This window comes from Oryzias latipes, chromosome 10, assembly GCF_053564925.1.
Source record: "Oryzias latipes strain Hd-rR chromosome 10, Olatipes_Hd-rR_3.1".
Lineage (NCBI taxonomy): Eukaryota > Metazoa > Chordata > Actinopteri > Beloniformes > Adrianichthyidae > Oryzias > Oryzias latipes.
The window spans coordinates 907,501-925,986 of NC_136246.1; the positions used below are offsets into that span (position 1 = coordinate 907,501).

General features: G+C 42.0%; 1 protein-coding gene across 11 annotated transcripts in view; it reads right to left on the reverse strand.

Annotated features, from left to right (window-relative positions):
• The window catches only part of ankrd50 (ankyrin repeat domain 50), a 73,759-nt gene that overhangs the window by 28,418 nt on the left and 26,855 nt on the right, over nucleotides 1-18,486 (reverse strand). For 5 of the 11 annotated variants that reach the window (XR_013658439.1, XM_078953778.1, XM_078953776.1 and 2 more), the window contains exon 1: nucleotides 1,995-8,374. The exons of 5 other annotated variants lie outside the window; for them this stretch is intronic. The gene's annotated coding sequence lies outside the window, so the exon portion shown is untranslated. Of the gene's footprint in view, nucleotides 292-1,994; nucleotides 8,375-18,486 lie in introns of those variants that run through there. One more of the 11 variants, XM_078953775.1, reaches the window with a different exon arrangement.

Consider the following 18,486-nt stretch of genomic DNA (forward strand, 5'->3'; position numbering starts at 1 on the left):
TCCAAGACAAAGGAGATGGTGCTGGACTTCCGACGAACACCTGCTGAAGTTCAGCCCATCCTCATTGGTGGAACAGAGGTGGAGGTAGTGGATAACTACAAATACTTTGGAGTCCTCCTGGACAAGAAGTTGAACTGGTCGGTAAACACGGACTCCATTTATAGGAAGGGGCAGACCAGGTTGTACTTTGTAAAAAGACTCGCCTCTTAATGTCTGCTCAGATCTCCTTTTGATGTTTTATCAATCTATTGTTTTAAGTGGCCTTTTAAGTGGTGTGTTGGGGGGGGTGCGCGAACAAAAAGGACATAAAAAAAACTGAATCGTCTGATCAGGAGGGCAGGCTGTGTGGTGGGGCGGAGCCTGGAGACAGTGGAGGTGGTGGCAGAGCGGAGGATGCTGTCCAAACTGGACAGCATCATGAAGAACACTGGTCATCCCCTACATGGACTCTTTAGTGACCAGAGGAGCGCATTCAGCGACCGCCTTCGCTCTCTGCCATGCTCCACAGAAAGACTCAGGAAGTCCTTTGCACCGAGTGCAATTAGACTGTTCAATGCCGCTGGGAGGGGAGGGGGCATGAGGAGGAGTCACTAAACAGGCATCTACTTTTTACCACTTTTATGCTTTAACTTACTTTTATTTTGTTTTTATTGCTCTTATATTTTTATTCCTTTTATTCTGTTTTTAGTGAGTGTGATTATTTTATGATTTTATGACTATTTATTACTCAACTACTTTAAATTTCTATTGAATGTTTGTGTATTTGAGGATGGATATCCAAGTTCCCACGGGATTAATAAAGTACTCTATCTATCTATCTATCTATCTATCTATCTATCTATCTATCTATCTATCTATCTATCATTTATTTTGAAGAGTTCTACATGGTAATCCTGTTTCCATGTTGGAGTTCATCCCATAGATTCTTCCAGAGAGGGTCTCGGCTTCAGCTACCTTGATAACGGCCGCTTCAGCGGTTTTGCAATCTCTCTTTGACCAAGTTTGAAAGCTTGCTGTCCCGCGTTAACCCAAAAGGGGAAAATAAAACCAGAGGTCCTCATTTATAATTATTTTCTCCATGAAAATAAATAAATATAATAAGGTTCAGGAGGCCCGAGCAGGCTGGCTCCGCTTTCCACAGCCTACTCACCTCCCGGGAGCCGCCACAGTGATTGTAAGGCAAACAGATGTGACAACAGACTGGATCTATGAGCCCAAACAGCAGAGCTGTGTTAGCTACAGAGCAGAGAAGAGCTCTGACAGAATTGCGTGGAGGATTTTCGGATGAAACCCGTGCATTTTCCAGACACCCCACACATGACTTTTAGGCTGGAAAACTGGGACCTTATCTAGCAATCCTGCACAGAGAACGAGAGTCTGGAGTATTTCAACGGGACGTGGACGACCGGCGCTTAAAGAAAGCTCCTCTGTGGTGTGGGCCACACGAATCCTCAAACTAGAAAAACAGAGTTTTTTGTTTGCATCTTCTGCAGCAGACAGATTGTCTCCATATGATCCTCTTATGTCAGCAAAGTCGTGCAGGTGTCGCAGAAATATCTCATCTTTCTAACTGGCACAAACATTAAGCCACAACTGTGAAATTTCTTTAATATATGACGTCAGAGACGCCGTCCACAGCTCTGCGTGTCTATGCTGCTGACTTTTAAATACAGCCCCCTTCTTCGTCGTTTCCTGTCACTAAAACAAAAAAAACTAATTCTATGCAAATGTGCAGCGAATGAGGGATCATTGTTGAACATAGTTTTTTTTCTTTTGCATGATGAACTTATCAGAAGTTAGGCTTACCCAACCTCACCAATTTCAGACAGAACATGTTAGCGTGTCGAAGGCTTTTAACAACTAGCCAGACCTGACTGACCATTCAAATCAGGAGAAACTGCGACTAAAGAAACACCGATGGCGACGTCACCAGCCGCTCAGTTAAGCATTTGTTTCTACCTTTTCTTAAAGTCCTAAACGGTTTCCTCTCTCACCTTGGTTCCTTTTGTTGTTGAGAAGTCTTTGTCCGCGGCAGGATTTCGACGACGGTGAATTGAATATTTTAAAAAAACTGAAAAAAATAGTGCGTTCGTCTCTTACATCGCAGTTTGCTTATTGCTCTGCATTTTCTCTTTCTTTTGTTTATATAAGCCAATAGCTTTAAAAACCATCATCTTTCTGTCTGGACAAAACAGTTATTCTCCGCCTTCGAATCATTGTTCCCACAGCATGCAGGGCAAACGCCTTACAGCCGCGCAATGCATCATGGAACATGGAGGCTATATCCGATTTTATTTAGTTATTGTATTTATTTATTTTTAAAGAAAAACTTGAGGTTGTACAAGGTGTTCATCAAATTATAATTAGAACAGGCACAGAAAAATGGGAACAACAATAATAAAATGAAGTAAAAGAATATACAATAACAGAAAAAAATTAAATAAAATAAGGTTAAAATTAAATGTCAAAAAGAGTGGATACATGGGCGTCATAATGATCATTAACTTAAGGGTTATCAAAAAGCTGTAAATTACTTATGATACCTTGGAGTTTCATAGCAACTTTATTTTCCATGAAGTTTACTGATGAAAAATAAAAGCAGATTTCTTTATGAATCGTGAAAAAATATGGTTTGATTTTCAGGAATCGACATTTGTGTAAATATAGAATTTACTCAGGATAAATATAACATTTAAAATAATTTACGTGTTTTTGTTCTCTAAAATAAACCTACAAATTATGTCCTTAATAGAAAATTCTGCTAAACATGGAATTTTGGGGAAGAGCCAATAATGTATAGTGTCCCAAAAGGCCTTAGAGGAAAAACATTTAAAAAATAGATGCTAAGTTGTTTTTATTATCCTCATTATAAAAAGAACAACAATTTTCAGGAATTCAAAACTATTTTCTGAGCAATTCAATTCCAGGGTATATACCTGAAAAAGTTTTGAGGTGGACTTCCTTGGCTTTCGGAGGTATGGGAAGTTTTAAATCTTTAGTTCGTATTTGTTTCTTGCGTGAATTATTAAAATACTGGGTTATATACTTTGAATTTGAAATATAGGAAAGGGCGTTTCATCAAAATATTCTCCAATGTGATGGTTAAGGAGTTTGGCAGTTGATATATTATGTCCATTAATTAGAACAGTAGTTCTCAAACTGTGGGGTACTCCCTCGGGGGGCGCGAGTCATCTGGTGGGAATAGGAAGTGGGGGGGACCAATGTCTGGACGTCGGAATGGGAGGCACGCCCCCCAGAGAACATACAAAGTGAATGATCCTTTATTTAATTTATTTTTACTTTGTATAAAGGATCATTCACTTTGTACACGTCTTCCCTATGACAAGTTTTTCTAAAAATGGACAACAGTGCTCAACACGACTACCTGACAGATCCATTTACCGCAGCAGCACCTGCTGATTTGAGCTCTGCTGAGGAGCATCAGCTCATTGAAGTCTCATCAGACTACACCCCGAGGATGATGTTTACAGCACAGACACACGCTGAATTCCGGCTGGGCATGGAGAGGGAGCATCCGTAGGCCAGAAGGCTGCAGACATTTTGCTTCCATTCTATGTCCTATCTTTGTGAGATTGGCTTTTCTGCTGTTGCCACTTTGAAAACAAAGAACAGAGCTTGGCTCAATGTTGAGCATGACTTGAAAGTTGCAGTAACAAACCTGCAACCTTGTTTTGAAAAGATGTGTAGCACAAAGCAGACACATCGCCGCCATTAACACAACTTTGTTTTTGCACATAGGTTCAATGTTATAGTTCTTACAAAGTGAATGTAGAGTTTTCTTCACTGTTCCTCCTCTCGAGAACAGGCGCATTTTAATGTCTTCACTCCATGTAACGCCGTGAAAACTACATAACAGAGTTGTACAAAAACCGTTAGACTTGACATTTACAGTTTTACCAGAAAATATATAACAAGTTAACCACCTCGTGGCTGCCTGTCACTTCGGAGGTCTTTGATGAATTACCAGTCTGTATACAACTTTTCACAGCTGGTTGACTCCTTTTCCAAGCTGCCTTTTTGCATGGATCTTGGTTCAAAGTCTATTATGATGTGAGAATTAACTCCTCAGCCCAATATCAAATCCGGCGAGTTCTCAGGAACTCTCGCGTTATTAGCGTTATACACAACTACATATAACATTTTAATATAACTTAGTACTAAACAGCATAAAATCAAATAGAACACAATTTACACATTTTAATAACACAATTTTCAACCAAAGGTATTTCTTCCTTTAAACCAAAACTTAACTAATTTTGTAACCTTTTCAGTGACACTTACACTCCCACCAAATCACTAAACTTTCATTGTGATTTTCTAAAATGTTTTGACTACATACAAACTTTGTCAGCTTCGATTAAAGTCACAACCTTATGAATAGGTCTACTATGTCTATTAGTTTCGTCTGTGTCTTTCCTTTGTCAAAGGTAGTTTCGCTGGTCTTCAGGTTCACCTTTCAAACCTTTCCATCTGTGCTCTGAAATGTCTCCATTACCCGAGCGAGTTTCCATCTACATCTTGGTGCATTGTCATCTTGCAGGATCACGTTGTCATTTACTTGGAGGTTACGTGAAGCTTTCTGCAATTTTTGTCGTTGTTGGAGATTTAACAGATATTCTCGCTTCCATTCCAGAACTCCATTCTAGAACTCATTTGCAAGAAACTGAACTCTTTTCCATCTTTTGTTCAAGTACAAATCTTCTTTGGAGAACTGACCAGGAAGAGGAAGAATAATTGAGGACTTCATAGTTAATATGTGATTTGGCTTAAGTGGTTCTGGACCAGTGGGATCATTGAGATGTTCAACAGTTAATGGTCTGTTATTGATGATGGCCATTGTTTCATAAAGAAACGTTCTCAAACTTGTAACATCCAGTCGGTTTGAACATTTGTCCAGCATTGCTGTTAGGATGCTTCGTACTGTTCGAATTTGGCGTTCCCATACACCTCCCATGTGGCTTGCTGCTGGGACATTCAACACAAATTCACAACCGATAGCTTTTTGGCGTTCTTGATCCATGCCTTTCATTAACTGCAAAAACTCTCTTCTGGCACCCATGAAGTTTGTTCCTTGGTGACATCTCACTTGTCGGATGGGACCTCTTATTGCAATGAGAGTACGCAGGGCATTAATGAAGGCATCTGTTGTTAAGTCGTCTAGAGTTTCAATGTGTGCAGCTCGTGAACATAAGCATGTGAATAACAGTCCGTATTTTTTGATTTCTTTTCTTCCTTCCTTCACTATGAAGGGGCCAAAACAGTCGACGCCACAGTAGGAAAATGGAAGGGCTGTTTCTGTTCTTACTTCTGGCAAATCTGCCATCTGTTGGATGTTTGTAGTCTTTCTGTATTTTCTACATTTCACACAGTGAAAGATGTGTGATGAAACAACATTTACACATCCTACAATCCAGATTCCATTTGCACGTAATTTATTTGTGGTTATGCCTCTACCTTGTTGCTGTACACTTTCATGATAGTGTTTAATGAGTAAGGCTGACACGTGCGAATCTTCGGGAAAGATTGCAGGGTGTTTGACTTTGTAGTGTAAAGCTGATTGTGAAAGTCTTCCTCCTACTCTGAGAACATTTTGCTCGTCTAGAAAGGCGTTTAGCTGATTTAGTCTGTTGTTCTTGGGTAAGGTGTTGTCTCTTTGTGTTCTTATTTTCTTTATTTCTTTTTTGAAGGCTTCTTCTTGTGCTTGCTTGATAATGAAGACTTCTGCTGCTTTCCTCTCTTCAAGATCAGAAGCTTTATTTGTTCGTTTCTGAAGACCTTTGAACTCTTTGAGGAGTCTTCTGAGTCGGGCTATACCCTTTACAGCTCTTGACCAATCAGAAAACTTCTTCATGCGTTCCAGCAAAATGTTTGCTTCCCTTGACTGAATGCTGTGTGTGTGACCTTTACGAAGCTCTGGATATGCCTCAAGTATCTCTCTCACCATTTCCTTTCTTACTGGAAGATCTTATTGCCAAAGAAATGCAGGACCTTGTAACCAGTTTGACTCTTTAAGTTGTGTTGCATTTAAGCCTCTTGAAGCATGATCGGCTAGATTGTTTTCTGTTGCATGTTCTTCTTGCTTAAGTTTGACTGTTTGGTGTACTTTAGGATTTACTTCATGCACTATGACTGTATTACTGGTGCCAATAACATCACTTTGACTGTGTACTTGATAGGAACAGCCTACGATGCTCCAGCCAAGATCTGTCAGTTGTGCATAAGGTTGGTTTTCTGTACCAGACAAGACTTCTCTTGGTAGAAGAGCTTGTTGGCAGTTATAGCCAATGAGTAAGCCAACTTCAGCTTCTAGCAGAGGAGGTATGCAATCCGCTAGTTTTCCAAGATGTGGCCACTTTAAAGCGGTTTCAGACATTGGGATGTGCGACTTGTTCGCTGGGATAAACTCTCTTGTAAAGACGGGTGGCAGAGTAATTCTCTGCTTGCTTTGGTATCCTCTTACTTGAAGGTTTAGGAGCTTTTCACATGGAATAACTGTTAGCTTGGCAGACATTGTCTATAGCCGTAGACTGGCTTTGCTTTTGTCTGTCTCAAGTTCTTGAGCTACGTCATCCAAGATGAAAGAGGTATCACTCTGTGAGTCGAGAAGAGCGTACACAAGTACTTCTTTATCTGGGTGCTTTGTGGATGAGACCCAGACGGGCAGTATTGACGATGTCAAAGTACTTACAATTTCTTGGGAAACTCTATTGGTTATTGCCGTTGCAGGTATGTCTTTGTCTCTTGTATGTGTCTGTTCTTGAACATTTGTCTTCTCTTGAGATTCTCCTTCAATTATCACAGTAACTGTCCTTTTGCGTTCTGTGAACTTGTTATCGTGCAAGCATGTTGGATGTTTCCTTTGACACTTATCACATGTGCTTCTCTTGTCGCACTTCTTGGAGTGATGCCCTGTCATTAAACATCCAAAACAAAGTTTCTCTGCTTGTACAAACTTGACACGATCTTGTACAGTTTTCTCTGTAAACTTGCGACACTTATTGAGAGAGTGACCAGACCTTTTGCAAATATGCATGTTGTGGCACTGAAAATTGAGTTATTTGAGTTTGTTGTTAGAGTTTTGTCTTGAATTACTTGAGTTTTTCTGTTTTTGGGGTTTTCTGATTCCAAAGCTTTGAGTGCCTGTATTGAGGTTATGGGGTCGCAGGCCAAGTCTGCTTCAGCTGACATGAATTCCACAAACATCTGGAACGATGGGTAATAGCCACTGATTTGCCTTATTTCCTTAGCTTTGCGGTTCCATCTTGACACAAGCCAATCTGGCAGTTTTAACAGTATCCTTTGGTTCTCCATACAATCATTGAGAACTTCCAGAGTCTTGATATGTGGCATTGCTGCTTCACAACTTTTAAGGAAGTCTGCAAATTTTCGTAATTCACATCCATCCTTGGAGTTTATTTTAGGCCAACTGTGGAGCTTGTCTCTGAAACATTTTCCTATGGTGAATGGATCTCCAAACCGTCTTTCCAACAAATCTTGAGCTGAGTCGTATGCTTCGTCTGTGCCTATTAGGAGAAATCCTTCGACTGCCTTTTTTGCAGATCCAACAATGTACTTTCTAAGGTAGTACAGCCTTTCATTTTTGGGAATATTTTTTCTTTCAATTAATGTTTTGAAGGACAACTGCCAGTCTTTAAACTTTAGAGGTCTCCAGTAAACACTGCTGGCTCTGGTGTTGGAAGCCGATTGGCACATATGGCTTCTGCCAAAATGCTCACTAAATCAGATTTATGCTGAAGTTGTGTGGCAGCTGTGGGGACTTGTATTTCTGTAGGAACAAATGGCGGACTTGATTCTTGAATTATTTGACTTTTGACTAGTGTGTTAGCAAGTGGAACAAATGCAGGGCTTGTTGCATTTAGAACGTGTGCTGTGTTTGAACTTTGAAAGAGTGTAAGTGGTGTGATGGGAATTTCATTACGTTCATCCGGCAGTTTGTTGCTGCTTGTCGAACTGTAACTTTCGTAGCTGTTTTCAGCTTCATTATAGATCTTCACTCTAGCTTTGGCAGCATTAAGTTTTTTAATCTCTTCCAAACGTTCTATTTTCCTGCGTTGTTCCTCCATTGCTTGTTTTGTCATTAAAGTTTCAACTTCAAGTTTTTGTGATTTGCTCGTTTGCCTTTCTTGTTCCTCTATGACAGCTAAGATTTCTTGGGATGCTGCTGCCTCAGCTGCTGCTTAAACCTTTTTGATTGACTGTGCGCATGACAGCAATGAGCTAATTGACTTTTGTGTTTTTGACCTGGAATTAGATCTTTCTGAAGCCAAACACGATCCAACATCTGGCCATGGCCCTTGGTCCTCTTCAGCATTTCCTTCTAGCCACCTTTCAGCTCTTTTAACAATGAAATCTGAAAGGGTTGTGCATGCATCAACCTTGCACCTCATGTCTGGATCCGGAGCATGTATTTGCCGGATCTCATTATAAATAGCTTGAACATTTTGGCAAGTTAATATTATGTTGTTCATCAACTCTGTTAACTCACTCTTAGTGGCTGTGTCAGTCAATATTACTTTGCTTATTTTTCATAAGAAATTTTGTATTTACGTTGCAGAGCTTTGAGCTTTTCTTCTTGAAGCTCCTTTCCCTTTTCAGTTAATGTTCTTGTTCTTTCACTTTTGTGAATATTTGTTTGAGTATCTGGATCATTAGATACGTCAGTCATCTTGTGAGTCGAGTCCTATAGTTATAATCTCACTTCTAATCACAAATGACTCAAATATTACCTTCAAATTGTTATTTCTTAGTAAATAACATTAGTTAATTAACTTCTTAACATAAATAGGATACATTCACTTATATTACTTTGAGCTGGTGTAACGGCGCCCTCTTGTGGTGTGCGTCGGTTATCGACCAACTGCCGCTGTTATGCCGTCCGTCTCTCGAGCTTCTCACCGCCGCTTGGCTGGAAGAGTTTTCACTATAGAGTTTTCTTCACTGTTCCTCCTCAATGACAATGCTGGACACGGTATTCTCGGGGACAGGCGCATTTTAATGTCTTCACTTCATGTAACGCCGTGAAAACTACATAACAGAGTTGTACAAAAACCGTTAGACTTGACATTTACAGTTTTACCAGAAAATATATAACAAGTTAACCACCTCGTGGCTGCCTGTCACTTCGGAGGTCTTTGATGAATTACCAGTCTGTATACAACTTTTCACAGCTGGTTGACTCCTTTTCCAAGCTGCCTTTTTGCATGGATCTTGGTTCAAAGTCTATTATGATGTGAGAATTAACTCCTCAGCCCAATATCAAATCCCGCGAGTTCTCAGGAACTCTCGCGTTATTAGCGTTATACACAATTTCATATAACGTTGCAATATAACTTAGTACTAAACAGCATAAAATCAAATAGAACACAATTTACACATTTTCTTCTTCTTTCTCTTTCGGCTTTTCCCATCAGGGGTCGCCACAGCGAATCATCCTTTTCCACCTCACTCTATCATGAACATCTTCTACCCTAACGTTAGCCAACTTCATGTCCTCTGTTAAGACATCCATGTATCTCCTCTTTGGCCGTCCTCTTGCCCTCCTGCCAGGCAGCTCCATCTCCAACATCCTTCTACCAATATATCCACTATCCCTCCTCTGAACATGTCCAAACCATCTCAGTCTGGCTTCTCTGACTTTGTCGCTAACACAGGCAACGTGAGCCGTCCCTCTGATATACTCGTTCCTTATCCTGTCTAACCTGGTCACTCCTAAGGAGAACCTCAACATCTTCATCTCCGCTACCTCCATCTCAGCCTCTTGTCTCTGTCTCACTGCTACCGTCTCTAACCCATAGAGCAGAGCTGGTCTCACCACTGTCTTGTACACCTTTCCTTTGAGTCTTGCTGGCACTCTTCTGTCACACAACACTCCTGACACTTTCCTCCAACCGCTCCAACCTGCCTGCACTCGCCTCTTCACCTCTTTTCCACAATCCCCATCACACTGAACTGTTGACCCCAAGTACTTAAACTCCTGCACCTTCTTCACCTCAGTCCCCTGTAACCTAACGCTTCTACCTTGATCCCTCTCGTTCAGACACATGTATTCTGTCTTACTACGACTGACCTTCATACCTCTTCTTTCCAGAGCAAACCTCCACCTCTCTAGCTGTTCCTCCACCTGCTCTCTACTCTCACTGCAAATTACAATGTCATCCGCAAACATCATTGTCCAGGGAGATTCCTGTCTTACCTCGTCTGTCAGCCTGTCCATCAGCATAGCAAACAAAAAAGGACTCAAAGCTGATCCTTGGTGTAGTCCCACCTCCACCTTGAACTCCTCTGTCTGACCTACAGCAAATCTCACCACCGTCATACTTCTCTCATACATGTCCTGAACTACTCTGACATACTTCTCTGCCACTCCAGACGACCTCATACAGTACCACAGCTCCTCCCTCGGCACCCTGTCATACGCCTTCTCTAAATCTACGAACACACAATGCAGCTCCTTCTGACCTTCTCTGTACTTTTCCATCAACATTCTCAAAGCAAAAATGGCATCAGTGGTGCTCTTACGGGGCATGAAACCATACTGCTGCTCACAAATCTCCACCTTCTTCCTAAGCCTGGCTTCCACTACTCTTTCCCACAGCTTCATTGTGTGGCTCATCAACTTTATTCCTCTATAGTTGCTGCAGTTCTGCGTGTCACCCTTGTTCTTAAAGATCGGGACCAGAACGCTTCTCCTCCATTCCTCAGGCATCTTCTCACTCTCTAAAATCCTATTGAACAACCTTGTTAGAAATTCCACTGCTGTCTCTCCTAGGCACTTCCATACCTCCACAGGTACGTCATCAGGACCAACGGCCTTTCCGCTCTTCATCCTTTTCAGAGCCTTCCTAACCTCATCCTTTCCAATCTCTGCTACTTCCTGCTCCACAACAACCACATCTTCCTCCCTTCTTTCCCTGTCATTTTCCTCGTTCATCAGCTCCTCAAAATACTCCTTCCATCTTTTCTGTACACTCTCTTGGGTTGTTAGCACCTTTCCATCTCTGTCCTTAATCACCCTTATCTGTTGCACGTCCTTCCCATCTCTGTCTCTCTGTCTGGCTAGCCTGTACAAGTCCTTCTCTCCTTCCTTTGTGTCTAACCTGTCATATAGCTCATCGTAAGCTTTCTGTTTGGCCTTTGCCACCTCTCTCTTCACTCTACGCTGCGCTTCCTTGTACTCCTGTCTACCTTCCTCAGTCCTTTCTACATCCCACTTCCTTTTAGCCAACCTCTTCCTCTGGACGCATTCCTGTACTTCCTCATTCCACCACCAAGTCTCTTTACCGTCTTTCCTCTTTCCAGATGACACACCTAGCACCTTCCTACCTGTTTCCCTGATAATCTCTGCTGTAGTTTCCCAGTCCTCTGGAAGCTCATCCTGACCACCCAGGACCTGTCTCAACTTCTGCCTAAATTCCTCACAAGTTTCTTCATTCTGTAGCTTCCACCACTTGGTCTTCTTTTCTGTTTTCCCTCTCTTCTTCTTCCTGACCTCCAGAGTCATCTTACACACCACCATGCGGTGCTGTCTGGCTACACTCTCTCCTACCACCACTTTGCAGTCATTAACCTCTCTCAAATGACCTCGTCTACATAGGATGTAGTCCACCTGAGTACTCCTACCTCCACTTCTGTATGTCACTCTATGTTCCTCTCTCTTCTGGAAGTAAGTGTTGACTACAGCCATTTCCATCCTCTTCGCAAAGTCCACCACCATCTGTCCCTCCAGATTCCTTTCCTTCACACCAAACCTGCCCATCACCTCCTCATCACCTCTGTTGCCCTCACCAACATGCCCATTAAAGTCTGCTCCAATAACAACTCTCTCTCCTCTGGGAAAACTCTCTATGACCTCATCCAACTCACTCCAGAATCTCTCCTTCACTTCTAACTCACAGCCAACCTGTGGCGCATACCCACTGACTACATTCACCATCACCCCTTCAATTTCTAACTTTAGGCTCATCATCCTGTCTGAGACTCTTTTCACCTCTAGAACACTGTTTACAAACTCCCCCTTCAGAATCACACCTACCCCGTTTCTCTTCCTATCAGCACCATGATAGAACAGTTTGTATCCTCCTCCAATACTACGTGCCTTGCTGCCCTTCCACCTTGTCTCCTGCACACACAGTACATCTACCTTCCTTCTCTCCATCATGTCTGCCAGCTCTCTGCCTTTCCCTGTCATTGTGCCAACGTTAAGAGTCCCTATTCTCAAACCTATGTTCCTGCCTTTTCCCTTCTCTCTCTGGTCACGGACCCTTCTGCCTCCCCTCTTTCTTCCACCAACAGTAGTCAAATTTCCACCGACACCCTGTAGGTTAACAGCATCGGTGGCGGTCGTTGTTAACCCGGGCCTCGACCGATCCGGTATGTCTAAAGTGTTGTGGATGATTCGCATGGTTATTTTGGCAATTTTTACGCCGGATGCCCTTCCTGACGCAACCCTCTCTATTTATCCGGGCTTGGGACCGGCACAGAAGTTACTGGCTTGCAACCCCTGTGGCTAGATTACACATTTTAATAACACAATTTTCAACCAAAGGTATTTCTTCCTTTAAACCAAAACTTAACTAATTTTGTTACCTTTTCAGTGACACTTACAGTGAATTGTCCTTTATTTACTTTTTTCCTAGTCTCTAGTAGCAGGAATGTTTAAAATTTTGATATGGTATTAAAGTTTAACATATTTGACTTATTTTGAGACAGTTTTTTCACAGGGGGATCAACATTTTTCCTCCTCCAAAGGGGGGAACGAGAGAAAAAGTTTGAGAACCACTGAATTAGAAGATTAGGGACAGTTGGATATCTGTAAGTGATATTATGAAACAGAAAAGAAACTGAGTTTAAAATATTTTTGAAGGAATGGCCTTAATGATTATTTCAAAAATGTTTTTAATTTGTTTGTGTACCATATTTAGCTGTGAAATCATCAAAAGCCTTGAGGGTAGCATTGTCATTAAATAGATGCATTAAGGACCATATTCTATTTTCAAACACTTTTGGAGCAAAACGGGATTTGTTTCTAATAGTTATATATATTGGCTCCATAGAGAAGTGTTATGTGGACTGTACATATGTTTATACGTGAGTTTCCAATTAAGTAGAACTTGCTGATTAAAGGATGAGAGTTGGATGGGTGGCGTTTTAATGTTGAAATCCCAACTGGGTAAAAATTAGATTCCTCCTAGGTTGGAAAGTATTTTATTAGGAAAAGTAAAACAATACTATTTTGATTTTAATAAATGATTTTAGCCAGTTTAATTTCAAGGTGCCATTAAGGCTGTTTTTCTTACAGCCTTTCAATTTTTAGTTAGATTACCTTGTTTAATATAGTGCATTTTTCTCTTCCATTTGAAGGTAAAATTGGTTTGATTAATAGATTTAGTGGCTTGTTCAGGGACACCTATAGAATATATATGTGAATCTTGTTAAACTTTTAATTTTCGGGAAGAGAATCCTATCAAAAATGGATAGATCTCTCTCTGCCCAGTTTGTCCCAAAAATGCAGTTTTTCCAGGTCTGTGTCTTTAATTATATGCATTCCAAGGTATTTAACTGTGGATTTAATAGGACTATTACAAGCATTAGATAATGTACTGGTTTAATGGGTAAAATCTCACAATTGTTAAGGTTCAATTTGAGGCCTGATGCGTTTGAAAAGATGTCAATATTTTTAAGTATCATGAGGATGTCATAGAAAGATAGATAGATGACTTTATTAGTCCCACGATGGGGAAATTTCATTTATCTGCGGCAGCAAGAACGACATTCAAAAATAATGTATATAATATAACATCAAAAAGGACATAAAAAATGATCAACTATAAAAAACATGTACAATTTTTTTTTTAAATACAAAAAATAAGTAAGTCATAAAGTACACACCAAAACAAACAACCGTTCAGGAACAAAAACAAATGAAAACAACAACAACTGCAACAAAATTATATTAATAAATGAGTGAAAGAAAGAAAAAAAACCTGGGACCGTGGAGTGTCACTGTAACACGGTGTTGTACAGTCTGATGGCTGTGGGGAGGAATGACCTGCAGCAGCTTCTTCTTGCGCTGTGGGTGCAACAGTCTGGTGCTGAAGGAGCTGGTCAGCGCCTCTACAGTTTGGTACAGGGGGTGGGAGGGGTTATCCATGATGGATGTTAGCTTAGCCGACATCCTCCTGTCCGCCACCTCCTCCATGATCTCAAGTGTGCAGCATCCAGGTATTTAAATGTGTCCACGACCTCAATGTCTGAACCCTGGATGTTCACCGGTGACTGTGGTGGTGAGGACCTCCTGAAGTCTAGGACCAGCTCCTCGGCATTATCATCTGAGAACTTCTGCAGTTGACAGTGGTGGGAGTCGTATATGAAGTCCGATGTGTACAGGGTGAACAGGTATGAGGGGAGCACAGTCCCTTGAGGTGCCCCCGTGCTGCAGACCACCACATCAGACACACAGTCACGCAGCCTCACAAACTTTGGCCTGTCTGTGAGGTAGTTGATGGTCAAGCAGCCAGATGTTGGTCCACACCTGCAACCTCCAGCTTCCTCCTCAGCAGTGATGGCTGGATGGTGATGAAAGCACTGGAGAAATAAAAAAAACATGACTCTCACAGGGCTCCCAGGGGACTCCAGGTGAGACAGGGCCCGATGCTGCAGGTAGATGATGGCGTCATCCACCCCGATGCCTGGTCGATATGCAAACTGCAGCGGGTCCAGTGCTGAGCTCACCTGGGTGCAGAGACGGCTGAGGATGATCCTCTCCATAGTCTTCATCAGGTGGGAGGTTAAGGCGACAGGTCAAAAGTGGTTCGGTTCTGTAGGACGAGGTACTTTGGAACCGGAACCAGGCAGGAAGTCCTCCAGAGGACTGGTACCTTCTCCAGTCTGAGGCTCATATTAAATATGAACAGCATCACCTCACAGAGCTGGTCTGCACACTCCCTGAGGAGCCTGGAGGTGATGCTGTCAGGGCCTGTTGCCTTCCTGGCCTTTGTTCTCCTTAACTCCATCCTAACCTGATTCAGGGTGAGAAAGAGGGGGGTTGGAGGGTGGGTGGGCGGTGGCTGGTCTGGTGCTGTGAGTCGTTGGGGGGGTCCCTTTGCTTCTGTTGGAAGAAGGGGAGAGTGGACTGAGGTGGTAACAGCTGGAGCTGGGAGGAGACGCCTGAGCTGGAAAGGTGTGAAGAGGGGGCCGTGTGGGTGGAGACTGGGGGCTGGGCAGAATCAAATCTGTTAAAGAACAGGTTCAGTTCATTTATCCAGGCTTGGTCACCTGTGACCTGGCGACCATTTCCAGCCTCAGCGTGGCCTGAGATGTGTTTCAGACCCCTCCACACATCACGGATATTGTTCTGTTCCAGGCGCTGCTCCATCTTCTTCTTGTAGCGTCTTTGCACTTCCTGATGTTGTATTTCAGGTCCCTCTGTACTCTGCGTAGCTCCTCCTTGTCCCCAGAGAGAAAAGCCCTCTTCTTTTCATTTAGGAGGGTCTTCAGCTCAGGAGTGACCCAGGGCTTATTGTTGGAAAAACACTGCACTGTTTTTGTTGGCACTGTGTTTTCCACACAAACATTGACATAGTCCGTGATGCAGTCAGTGAGACTGTCAATGCCCCCCCCCCCCCCCCCCCCCCCCGTGTGGACTGCAGAGAACGTCCCAGTCTGTGGTGTTAAAACAGTCCATTAGTCGCTCTGTTACCTCCTCAGTCCAGATCTTCACAGTCTTAACCTGTGGTTTCTGCTGTTTCACCACTGGAGTGTAAGCAGAGGACAGATGGACCAGGCTGTGATCAGAGCGTCCTAAAGGGGGGAGGGGGGCAGAAGTACAGTAAACCCTTGTTTTTCACGGGGCTTGCGTTCCAAAAAGAACCCGTAATGGGCAAAATCCGTGAAGTAGAAAACCTTTTTTTTTTTTTTTTACAATTGTTATACAATTAAATCCTATATTATACATTGAAAAGAAAGAACAAACCATTTTACGGGCTCAAGCAGTTCTTTCACAAATAAAAGTACTTTAGAAACGTTTTTTTTTCAACAAATAACAACAAATAAATAGGAATATTATAGGTTATTTAGGAAAATTGTTGCATCGTCGGCTAGTTGGCTTATTGAAATTTCAGCATTTGCAACTGACAGATTACCAAATTCAGCATGTTTAATGACAAAAGACAGCATTTCTGCTGCTGCAATAAAAAAGGGGTAAAATTGGGCAACCTTGTTTTTTATCTTTGCTAATATTTGTAACCAGGTCAACTGAATTACACTAATTTAAAATGGTTAATGCTGGAAGGGGCCACTAAGTGGTGCTGTTGTTGTTTTTTTAAGACTCAAAGCTGACAGGCCAGTATGTCCTCAAGGGCGGAAGGAGGTAACAATATGTCAGCCTGACGGTCCTATCTCGTCACATGTGCTTTGGTGAAGAAGGATTTGACAGATTTTGGTGTAGTACCGACAGTCTTTTTTTGGAGTGAAAGAGCTTTATTAGCTGGCAAACTTAATAGGCCCAGAGCTGTGCGACGTTGGTGGTGCAAACTGAAGTAAGCTGCGCTGTTGATCAAAAGAGCTCTAGTAAGCAAGGCTAATAGCGCCGTGTTCTGCAAGACTACAGAGCTGCGGGATGGCGTGAGTTTGTCTTTGAATTTCCACATACATCTGTTCAGGGACTGTTCAATTTTTGTTTTTTGTCCACAATGTGTCATTCTGTAATGAGTGTTCTGCACAGAGGGGAGACAACGTTGTTCAGCTTGCTTGTGGGTGAGTCCGGTAGGAGCCGGTCCTTTTGCCATCATTTTTCTGTGAGTTTATAGGGAAATAAATTACCCCCAATTTTTTTTTGGAGCTGCTTGTGTCTGACCTGTTATTTTACACTTGGCTACATATTAAATATTTGAGATGTCCCCTGGGGTAAACAAACAGAGCTACTGGTTTCATAATAGAAGGTTTTAACTACATTAATAAATGTCTATGAAGACTGTGTTACCAAATCCAAAGAACTGCAGTGTTTGAAACGTGAAATTGTGCTCAATCTTATCAAAGGTCTTGCAAAAATCTAAAGATAGAATAAAACCATCCGTATCAATGAGATGTTCATAGTCAATCAGATCCAGAACAAGGCGTAAATTATTTTGAATTGAATGACCTTTAATAAAACTGGACTGCATTTTAGAGATTATTTGGGTTATGCCTGATTTCAGTCTGTTTGCAAGTATATGAGTTAGAAGTTTATCATCAGTGTTTAAAAGAGTATGCCTTAAATTATCTAGATCTGTTGGGTCTTTTCCCAGCTTGGGAACAAGGCCATTACACCCTGTTTCATTGTATGTGTTAGAGATAAAGTTTTTATTTTATATTTTATCGAGCATCAGGATTACAGAACATGTACAAAAACAAGGTCAAATGTCAGACACTATTCAAACAATGCTCTCTTTTTTTTTGTAAACAAGACAAACACATAGCTAAACCCCACTCCCCCCCACCCAACAGAACATGAGGGACGTCCAAAAAATAATAATAATAATAAAAAAATGTACACATATATATATATACATATATATATATATATGATTAAGTCAAGTGATGTAGGCAGGTATGCAACCACTAAGGCTCAGTGTGACAACACAAGAAAACAGGAAAGTCGTCGGAAGCTTCTACTTGGGGAAAGTTTTGAGCTCATTAAATTATGATAGTATCGGGCCCCACACAGATAGAAATTTGTCTCTGGACCCCCCTAGTGTGTATTTAATCTTTTGTAGCTCCATAAATTGTAACAAGTCACTAAACCAGGGGTCGGGAACCTATGGCTCGCGAGCCATATATGGCTCTTTTGATGGTCACATGTGGCTCGCAGACAAATCTTTAATTATACTTTTTTTTTTTCATTAGACCAGTCCTTCTCGGGCGCGATGCGATGCCAGAGGCGCGCAGTAGTAGCGGTGCTTAGAGAGAGAAATCCTGCGCCAGCACTTTCAGTTTACTATTATCTATTATTTCACAGAGTTTGTGCCAGCTGAAAACCTGTGTGAATTGCCGTGGCTAAAACTGCGCGCTCCCGTCTCTGAGAAAGAGCGCGCAGTTGCGGAGACGGGATGTGTGAGGAAGAAAGCAGAGGGTGGGGCTGAGGTGTTGTGGGGACCGGCAGCAGGTGAATTGCGCAGGGTTTGTAAATACGTAAAACCCACTGCCCGTCACTCACTGTGGCGTGTGAGTGTGTGTTTGGCTCCCCGTCTGCATGTGAGCAGTCTTTGTCACATCTACAGAACATTCAGACCTACGATCACGTTTAAAGTCTCAACGTCTGCATGAAGCAGAAACTCACCACGTATCAACCAGACAATCAGCAAAACTACCATGAGAAATACTCATCATTTATTAGCAACAGCATAACAATGTTATTGAAAAGAATCCACAGACTTATTGTACTTTAAAATGTTGAAATTACATCAAATG